At 39.2% G+C, this 10,388-nt stretch overlaps 1 pseudogene; it reads left to right on the forward strand.

Annotated features, from left to right (window-relative positions):
* The first annotated feature begins 4,304 nt into the window (after positions 1 to 4,304).
* On the forward strand, positions 4,305 to 4,403 carry LOC145618804 (small nucleolar RNA R71; annotated as a pseudogene).
* Positions 4,404 to 10,388: the final 5,985 nt, after the last annotated feature.

Raw genomic sequence — 10,388 nt, forward strand, 5'->3', positions numbered from 1 at the left:
GTCTTCCCACCAAGAATCTTGATCATAATCCGGGAAGATGAAGTGTTCAACGTTAATAATATCCCCATGGGGATCAAAGTCCAAAGCAGTGTTGAACTCTTCTAAAGATTGGTCAAATATGTTGTTGAACAATTGGAACCGCACCCTATATACCCCTCCAATGGGTACAAGCTCCAAGGTAGCCAAGAACTCCAAGGTAGGCTCCTTGTAGGTGCGGTAGGCGTCGGCGATGAAAGTCCCCAATCTCAAATTCAAAAGCAATGACCGCACATCATTATCAATCCCCAACTTCAGCATATCAGATTGAAAGTAATGGCGGGTTTGTTTGAGGGTTCTTTCATCTTTCAGATTTTGATAAAAGGCTTTTTGTTTATCGGTGAAATTTTTCTTCTTTGGAAGAGAGGTAGGAGGTCGTGTTTGAGTGGAAGATGGGTTGGAAGTACTAGGCCTAGAAGATGTACTAGGCCTAGTGGAGGTACTTGGGCGGGGAGGTTCCTCGATGCTAACATCGGTTTTTCGCTTTTTGGTGAGTTTCTTGAGGTATTTAGACATTGGGAGAAGTATAGAAGATCACCAACAACCAATCAAGTAGCAAACCAAAGAACCAAGAGCACCACACCCAAATTCACCACTTACTACCAATATCACCAAACTCCAATTTCACAATTCCCTTTAATCAAACCAATTCCAAACCAATCAACAATATCAATGAACCAAGAAAAATTCCTTTTCAATCAATCCAAGAGCAAACACAAAGCCAATACCGAAATCACCACTTACTACCAACTTTCCAAAATTTTAACTCACAAGAATTCAACCAAAATTGATGAAAATTGCTACAAAATCAACAAACAACACAATGTCATGCAAAATCAATCAACAAATATCACCAAATCACAACCAAAATCAAGAACAAGCATCAAAATTCACAAAATCAATACTACACTATTCATGCTCATACAAATTTGTAATTCATGCAAATTTATGATATAATTGGCAAAATTAAAGCAAGGATTAGTGATTATACCATAAAAGAAGCAAGATAAACCAATTTTGAGCAAGCAATTCCAACTCCACACAAAACCCCCAATTTTCGGCCACCAAGAGTAGGAGAGAGAGTGAGTGAAATTTGGGTCAAATTGTGAGGAATTTGTAGTGTAGAAAGATTTGTGAGTGATTTTGAGTAAGAATGTAGTGATTTTGGTGAGGATTTGAGTGTTTTTGGATGATGAATGAGGGTGGAGGAGTGCACACAAAGGAGGGTTTGAATGAGGGTATGAGTGAGGAAGATGAGGGAAGTGAGAAAATGAGGGAAAAAGGAGGGAGAAGAGGATAAATGCACGTCCAGCATCTGTGCGGCCGCACAACACTGATGTGCGCCCGCACACGCAGGCTGTGCGCCCGCACATGCCTTGTGTGCGGCCGCACATCCCTGTGCGTGCTCCTTCCTTCTTTTTTTCAAAGATTTGATACTTACTGCCTATTTGGGTGCGCACATGAATCATGATGGTGATGAGGAACAACATAGGCAGTAGCTAAAATCATTTTCAAAGTCCTCAAAGTTGAAAATTCATGTGCACACCACAAAAATTCACTAAGTATCAATTTCCTCCAACTTTCAAAATATGAAATTCCTATCTTACCTCTCTAAAATTCTTACCCTTTTACCTCAAATTTCGACTAGAATCGAACAAAATATGATTTGTGCCATGAACACCTTCCATCCATCATGAATATTTGTTGAATTCCAATCCCACAAACGGACATCCTAAAAATCCAAATAAAGAGAAAAGTAAAAGAAAAGACAAAGTAATAAAAGAAACAAAAATGAGAAAATTCAAAAATCAAAGAGAAAGGTTAGAAACTCCGGGTTGCCTCCCGGGAAGCGCTTGCTTAAGGTCCTAAGCTCGACCCTTCCTCCTAATCATGGAGGATCAAAGAACACCACCTTCTTCAAGGTGGTTGATAGAGCAAATTCTTCTTCAACCTTGGGCAACTTCTCATTAATGCTTGATGAAACTCTCACAAAATTCTTTTCAAATTCTTCTTTTTCACTTCTCAACTTCTTCCTTTTCCTTGTTTTCTTCGAGTCACGGGCCTTTTTCTTCGGCTTGACTTCAACATCCTTAATCATGGAAGCTTTCTCTTCCTCATGAGAATTAAGCTTGAACCAATTTGGAAAACCAATATCTTTCTCATCCTTTGGTTTTTGAATCACAAATTCTTCTTCACTAACGTCATTAATACTTGCACAAACATCATCAACAATCTCAAAAACATTGTTAGTAGAAGAATCAATCATGCACATACCATCAATGGAACGAGAAAGACTAGCACATGCGATATCTTGGACACAAGATAAAGACTCATGCATTGGTTTTAACTTAAAACTCTCTTCTAATTTCCCACACCTCAAAGTAATTTGACCTCCTTTGACATCTATTAAAGCTCCCGAGGTAGCTAAGAAAGGTCTCCCTAAGATGATTGGAATATGTTCATCCTCCTCAATCTCTAGAACAACAAAATCCACCGGAAAAACAAACTCTCCAATCCTTAAGGGGACATCATCAATTCTTCCCTTAGGAAGCTTAATAGAACGGTCGGCCAATTGAAGTGTTATCTTGGACGGTTGAAGCTCACCTAGATCAAGCCTTTCGAAGACCGAGAAAGGCATAATGCTAACACTAGCACCAAGGTCACACAAAGCATTTTCAAAAACCATTTCCTTAATTCGACAAGGGATTGAAAAATTCCCCGGATCCTCCATCTTCTTCGGAAGTTCACCATGGATAAGAGCACTAAAGCACTTCCCACCTTCCACCGAACTACCCTCATCAAAATCCTCTCTCTCTTTTAAGATCTCCTTAACAAACTTGGAGTACTTAGGCATGTCGGGAATTGGTTCGGTAGCGGGTGTAGAATCATGAACATCCTTAAAAGCTTCAAGGAACTTCCCAAATTGCTCATCCATTTTGAATCTCAAATATTTTTGGGGATATGGTAGATCGGGAAATCTCTCTATCTCACTCATCTTTTCACCAACACACTCTTCTCTTTTGTCAACCTCACAATAGATTTCCTTAGACTCAACCCTTTCCACTTCATTCTCCTTAGCACCACTCTCATCTCTTCCCTCTTTTGAACAAGAAACTCCCTCATCAAAATCATTTCCACCACTTGTGGCAATAGAGTACACGGGTTTCTTTGGTTCAACACCTTGGGAAGGCAAAGATGAAGGACTAGCAAAATCCTTAATAGTGCTTGCTAATTGAGTAATTTGAGTCTCAAGCATCTTATTGTGGGTCATCATCTCATTGAATTTCTTATCACTAACCGCCATATAGGTGTTAATGATCTTGGTTTGATTATCAATCAACTCTTCCAAGGTTGTATTAGGAGAAGAAGGTTGTGAATAAGAATTTTCATTTTGAGTCTTTGGAACAAAACCGGGTGGGGGACCTCTTTGAGCATTGTTTTGAAAATTTCCCCTTCCTTGGTTGTTCCAATTACTCCTATTTTGATTTGAACCATAACCTTGATTATGGTTACTGCCACCATGATTATGGTTTCCATTACCTTGGTTATGATTTACATAACCTTGGTTTTGATTACCATAATTATGATTTTGATTACCATAGTTTTGGCTTTGATTTTGGCTACTATAACCTTGGTTATGGTTACCACGAGAACCTTGATTCCCTTGGTTCCTATAACCACCATTATGATTATAGTTGTCAAAATTGCCTTGGTTTTGGTAATTCCTATTCCATTGGCCTTTTTTATTATCAAACCTTTGAACATTGTTGTTTGACACAAAATTAACATGTTCACACTCATTGTTGTCAAATTCATCAACACATTCATTAGGACAAACACTAGAGTCATGATCATACGATCCACATGCATCACAAAACAAGCAACCCAAAGGCATATTATGTGAAGAGGGAGGGGGTTGAGAGTTAGAAGGAGTACCTCTCCCCTTAAATTGGGAGGGAAGATTAGAAGCTTGAGAAGAGGTAGAAGTGCTCTCCAACTTAGCTTTGATTGCGGTGACCTCCTTTCCTAAGTTTGTCATTTGGGAGGAAAGGTTGTTGATTGCATTGAGATGGTCCACCGAATACAATGAAGATTGCTTGCTTGAAGAGTCTCTCTCCCCATCTTGCCAATCCCTATAATATGTCACCACGTCCTCAACTTCTTCTTCGGTTTTGTTCATGATAGGGCCCCCGGCCCCTCCATCAAGGCATGACTTGCCTTGGGGACTTAAACCACCATAGAAGATTTGGATCACTTGGTATGTGGGGATTCCGTGGTGAGGGCACTCCCTTTGATACTCTTTGAATCTCTCCCATGCTTCATAAAGGCTTTCACTCGGCCTTTGCTTGAACCCTTAAATCAAGGCTCTTGCCTCCGCCGTCTTCTTTTGGGGATAGAAACGGGACAAGAAAGCCTTTGTAACATCATCCCAAGTTCTCAAGGAGTTGGGCTTCACTTCCTTGACTAGCCACTCTAAAGATCTTCCTAATAGAGAGAAAGGGAACAACTTGAGGCGGATGAATTCTTGAGAGACCCCATTGACTTTGATAGTGTTGCAATATTTTTCAAATTCTTTCAAATGGTTCAATGGGCTCTCATTCTTAGCCCCACTATATTGCCTTCTCTCAATCAAGGTGATCATTGCCGGCCGGATTTCGAAGTCATTTGCCGGGGTAGTAGGTGGAGCTATTCCACTCTCAAACCTATATGCCCCGGGCACTCCAAGCTCCTTCAAGGCTATTTTAGGATTTTCACCCATTCCTTGTTCTTCTTGAATTTCTTCTTCACTTGAAGAGCTATAAGCCAAGGATCTATTATCCACTCTTCTTCTTGAAAGAGTCCTCTCAATTTCCGGATCAAGGGGAACAAGGGGACGATCACGGGTTCTATGCATGCAAAACTCACACAAAAATGTTAGTAGCACGGCTACAAATGTAGCCTAGAGAAACAAAATCTTTTTGTATTTTATCAAAATGAAATAGACTCAAAAACAACATACACTCAAGCACCATTCCCCGGCAACGGCGCCATTTTGATGGGACGGAGAACGGTAGGTCGTTGGTCTACCACCCCACCCTATCAAACAAAATTTGTAGCTTAACTAACCCCTATTTAGCGTAGTGGCAAGTCAAGGTCGAACCCAAGGGAATGGATATCAAGTGCACGAAGTCTAGATCAAGCTATCTCGGAATCAAGAAGGGGTTTGAGGTAGAAGTAAAGCTAACTAGGTATGCAAACTTGTATTAAATCAATCTAAGACACTAGGGCAATGGATCCACATGCAATCATAATGGAAACGGTAATTTGGGAGGTCAAACCGACTAAGTCAAGCGATATGAAGGAAAATCATCATGTATCCAAAAGAGCATACTAAGGGGGTTCACCTAGAGGTCTAACTAGCGTCAACTACGCTAAACACTAACTAGGGAACGTCACAAAGCACCTCAATCGTGAAATTGCAAGTTCACTAATCAATGGTCCGTATCATAGCAAGCTTACAATGCAATCTAGTGTATTAATCAAAGATGGCCAAACCTCAATTAATCACACACATGCACATGAAATATCAACCAAATTTAATCATATCATCAACTCCATCAATTATCCCCAAATTACACTATTCCATCATTCATACATGCTTCACCATCTCCCTAGCTAGGAAACTACTCACTAGCCATAGAAATGGAGATCAAAACTACTACATTCATCAATTTCATTATAAACATACTTGAATTCAAAGATTAAACCAACAATCAATCAAAATCAATCAAAATTCAATCAATAACCAAATCAATCATCAACAATATGAAAAACTAATGAAATCAACTAAAATCAAACTTGTATTGAAATCAAGAAGAAAATCCTTACAAAACTTTGATCCAAAGATCAAATACAATGAGGAATCCTTGAGCAATCACCAAAAATCATGAGTTTCTCTCTCTAGTTCTTGAGTTTCTCTCTCTAAAATTCTCCCAAAAACTAACTATCAAATTCAATCTAAAACTAAAAAAACTTCCTTTCCCAAAAACAGGTAGAAATAACTATATATACAAAGGAGAGGTCGGTAATGACGCCCAAAAATAGACCCTCGTAAGTGCGGGCGCTCGAAGGAGTGTACCCAGGAATGTGCGCCCGCACACACCTGATGTGCGGCCGCACACGACAGATGTGCGGCCGCACACTCCTCAAGTGCGCCCGCACATAGCTGCAGCTTCCTCCTTTCTTCTTTGCCCTTGCTCACAAGGTGCACGCACCCTAGATGATGATGATGGAGGACAAGGTAGGCAGCAACTTCCTTGAATTTCTTGAAGAAAATGAGCCATGAGGAAGGCATAAACAAGACTTTGAAGCATGCTCCTTGAACCTCTCATTGACTTGAAACTTCTTGCACAAGCTTTAGGCATGAAAATCAATGGAAAACTATAGAAAGGAAGCCCGGGAATTCTTGGACAATCAATTACCACCTACAAGCAAAAGATAAAAAGCAAGTAAAAGAGAAAAATAACAAGTAAACTAGAAAAAGACATGAAAAAGAGAAACTAACTACAAAAAGCATAAAATGAAGAAAACAAGAATAAAACTAAGGAAAACTAAAGAAAAGAGAGATAAAATGAAATAAAAATCATCCAAAAAGGAACCAAATGAGTGCCAAAAATGTCACACATCAGGAGTGCATTTGTAGCTCTTTGAATGGGACTTGTAAGGGTGCGAAGCAAGATGCTGCAAGGAGAGGCGTGAAGTTTCTACGTGCTTTTTACAATGTGGACATAGTGGACCTGAACTATGGCAATGCTGTTTACTCTGGTATCAAATGCTCATTAGCTAGAGAAAGCTACATGACTATAAGGGAACGTGTTCTAGGCAAGCAAGGAGATCTGCATCTAGCTCCTTTCCTTGGTGAACCTGACTGTGTGACACCCAAGTCTGGTGGAAACAAGATCCCAAGTCCTGCATTGCCTCCAGCCGCCCCTCGCAAGCCAAAAGCCTCTTCTTCTTTTAGTAACCGGCCTAGAGCACATCCTGCTTCGATCCCAAGTGCTATATCTGTTCCAATCCCAGCTGACTTAGAGACAGTTTTTAAGCGTAGGAAGTTTTAAATAGGAGTACTTGTATCCCTGACTTATCTAGACTCCTAGGGTTATGCTGCTGCTTAAATATTTTGTGTCTCCAGGGTTGTTGTTGATGTCTAAGTAGCTTTTATTGTCTTCTCTATGTTTTAGTTTATTAGATCATGGGATGTAATAGCTCATCTACAGCAGCAGTGTTCTATGTACTACATTATGTTTGTTTTAATTAAATGAACTTCTTGGTGTTATGTTTGGTATATATTTTGGTTGGCTTGTTGCTATTTCTAAACTGTCATTTGTTAGTTATGTAATCCATGCTTAATTAGATTTACTAAGCATGAACCAACATTTTATTTGCAGGTCTTGCTCATATATGCTATTGGTACAGGTAATATTTTAGGCAGGCGTGATAATTTAAATGAGTATGTACATTTCAGCTAGGGGGTTGGAGAACTATTTTGGCTTAAAAATAAAAAGAGAAAGACTGTTCACATTGGCGTAGATTTTATCCTAGGATTGATTTGCGATTAATAATATTATGTCCAGTGCAATTGTCACTAATATTTAACTGCTTGGGTTTCGAGGTAAGGAACCTAGAAATGCAGACTACGTTACGAAACGTTCTAGCAAACGTTCACAAGCAATTGATGCTCTTTCTGATTCAGTTTCAGCTAGGTTAGAATTTGTGTTCTAAACCTATCATCAGTATTATGTGCTATGAAATTATTTTTCTAAGAGGATTTGCTCTTACATTTGTATATTTAGTGAGCTTGCTGAAGATAGAGCACAGGGAGCGTCACAGAATATAGGTCCTAAAGAAAAATCTTCTAAAACAAAAACAAAACAAACTAAGGGGAAAAGAAAGGTAAATAGTTGGCATTTTCTTATGTTTAAAGATTTCCAAACATTTGCTAACAATCTTGTTTTGGATTCCTTAATACAAGCAAGAACTACTATTTGTGGTACTTTACAGACGACAGCAAATCTTTCAGGAGCTAATTCAGTAAGGTTGTGAAGCCTTAAATATAGGACTGCATTTATTTTTATTTTTATAGCCATGTCTGCACTAACTTCTTTGCTAATTTGTGTGTATATAGTGAATATGGGGAAACCAGTGCACAGGGTGCGCTGAGAAACACTGTCAAGAAAAAAGGGAGGGTTAAAGGCAGCCAAAACAAGCCTAAGCAAAAAAAAATTAGTAAGTATATTTTCAATTCTTTTATTTGAAATTTCCCAGTGTTGATAGGAATGTGATTTTAGTATCCTACTTTCTAGATGAACCAGCTGCTGCAATCGGTCAGCCCCTTCCATTGACCTCTTTATAGTTGGAAGCACCTCATTATTGTCTTAAATGTGGTGCTAAGAAATTTCAGTATGAATGGCTTCACTTTTGTTGTGGCAATGGGAGTATTAGAATTGCTACAAATAGCATTCTTCCTAAGCTACATCGCCTTTTCACATATCAAGATGAAGACTCATTGCATTTCAGAAAATATGCTCGTATGTATAATAACTTGTTTGCATTTTGCTCGCTTGGAGAGAAAACAAATGTTAGCTCTGAGACAGGGATCTTTGTTTTCTTATTACATGGTCAGATTTATCACCACTTGCCAGATTTACTGCCTGACAATGAAGTGCCTAAATACCTGCAGCTTTATTTTTATGATGCACATTATGAGGCTACGCGAAGGACAGAAGTTTTCCCTGAAGTGAGGGAAGACATAGTAAATATTCTAATGGGTGTTATGAGTGTAAATCCATATGCTCGCTTTTTTAGATCCTTACGAGAACTCACTGTAACTGAGACTACACAAATAATCATCAACCAGAGCACAGTTTTGGATCAGCGCGTGTATAATGCACCTTCAACTGATGAAGTGGCTGCTATATGGCCTGAGAGCGCGTCTTCCAGTGAATCTAACAGCCCATACATAGTTGTACTAGGGAGATCCACTGTGCCTCATAGAATATATCACTATTATGGATGTTATGATCCACTGCAGTATCCTCTTTTATTTCCAAGTGGTGATTGTGGTTGGACACAAGGTCTTAGGAAGGATTATGTTAGTGCACAGAAAAAGGCTATGATGGATGTTAATCCTGCTTCTTCTTGTGCTGTTCATACTGAAGAGGACCTGCTGGCAGAAGAAGCAAAACGTACGTGTTCACTTATAGCTATTTCAAATTATGTTGTCTCATACTCTTGCATATCTAAATAGCTAAAGTGATTGCCATTTTGTTGTCTGCATACAGGTGCAGCAGATAGTTCAGGTACCTCTAAAAGGCATATTTCCCCTCGGGAATACTACGCCTACAAGATACATATAAGGCCAGGGAACATGCTGCTTCAAGGAGGACGATGTTTCCAGCAGTACATTGTGGATATGTATGTTAAAATTGAGAACACAAGACTTGATTTTTTTAGGCGAAATCAGCAGACAATAAGAGCTGATTTGTACCAAGGCATTTTGGATACAGTTGAAGATGGAGAGACAAGTGCCAACAACATTGGCCATCGAGTGATATTGCCTCCAACCTTCATTGGTGGTCCACGAGATATGAAGCGAAGGTACTTAAATGCAATGGCCCTTGTGCAGCGCTTTGGCAAACCTGATTTGTTTGTAACGATGACGTGTAATGATAAATGGCCTGAAATCACTGCTGAGTTAGCTCCTGGAGAAGCTGCATGTGATCGGCCAGACATTGTTGCTCGGATTTTCAGAGCAAAACTAATAGCTCTGAAGAAAAGAATAATGGAAGACATGGTTTTTGGGAAAGTTGCAGCTATGGTCTATGTTGTGGAGTTTCAAAAGAGAGGTCTACCTCATGCTCACTTTTTAATTATATTGGAAGATGCATACAAGCTAAAGGGGCCTTCTGATTATGATAAGTTTGTTGCTGCCAAAATCCCTTCAACTGAATGTCCTCAGTTGCGCAAAATTGTTCTTGGCCACATGATGCATGGTCCATGTGGCAATTTAAATCCTAAATGTGCATGTATGAAAAAAAATCATGGCAATGAAGGTCTTTGTAAGTACAGCTACCCTAAGCCATATTTAGAGGAGACTACCACAAATGAAGATGGTTTTCCCATGTACAAAAGAAGGAATACTGGTGAGCATGTAAGAATTCGCGGTGCTAATCTTGATAATCGTTGGGTTATACCTTATAATCCATATTTATCTATGCTATTTGACTGCCATCTAAATGTAGAAGTTTGTTCAACTATTCAAGCAGTCAAATACCTATACAAATATGTATACAAAGGTCATGATCGTGTATCTT

This window comes from Chenopodium album, chromosome 26, assembly GCF_948465745.1.
Source record: "Chenopodium album chromosome 26, dcCheAlbu1.1, whole genome shotgun sequence".
NCBI classification, from domain to species: domain Eukaryota; kingdom Viridiplantae; phylum Streptophyta; class Magnoliopsida; order Caryophyllales; family Amaranthaceae; genus Chenopodium; species Chenopodium album.